We start from the raw sequence: 768 nt of genomic DNA, 5'->3' as shown, positions 1-768 counted from the left end.
ATACATACATACATACATACATACATACATACATACATACATACATACATACATACATACATACATACATACATACATACATACATACATACATACATACATACATACATACATACATACATACATACATACATACATACATACATACATACATACATACATACATACATACATACATACATACATACATACATACATACATACATACATACATACATACATTCATACATACATTCATACATACATACATACATACATATATACATACATATATATATACATTCATACATACATACATATATATATACAAACATACATTCATACATACATATATACAAATACATACATACATACATACATACGTACATACATATTAATACAATTAACACTTATGAAAACCTCGATAGCTAAACAAACTTTTCTTTCTCCGTATTTTCCTGATATGATGTGTGTGTGTCTGAGTGTATGTGTGTGTGTGTGTATGAGTGGGTGTTTTTGTGTATGTGTGAATGTATAGCTATATATGTATATATAGATATATATGTGTATATATATATTTATAAATGTGTTTGTATGTATATATCTAGTTTTGTATGCACCCATATATATAAATGAATATGAATGGGTATAAAATACAATGGTTAATTCAAAATATCAGTAGTAAGGTGGGAAAATGTTTTTCATCGATTTTGGATCTTTAACCATGTTGAACTGGCTTTGTATGTTAAGTTTGTATATTAGGTTTTGTATGTTTGTATGTTATGTGCA

This window comes from Helobdella robusta (genome assembly GCF_000326865.2).
Source record: "Helobdella robusta unplaced genomic scaffold HELROscaffold_5, whole genome shotgun sequence".
Taxonomy (NCBI): domain Eukaryota; kingdom Metazoa; phylum Annelida; class Clitellata; order Rhynchobdellida; family Glossiphoniidae; genus Helobdella; species Helobdella robusta.
This window is presented reverse-complemented; position numbering follows the sequence as displayed.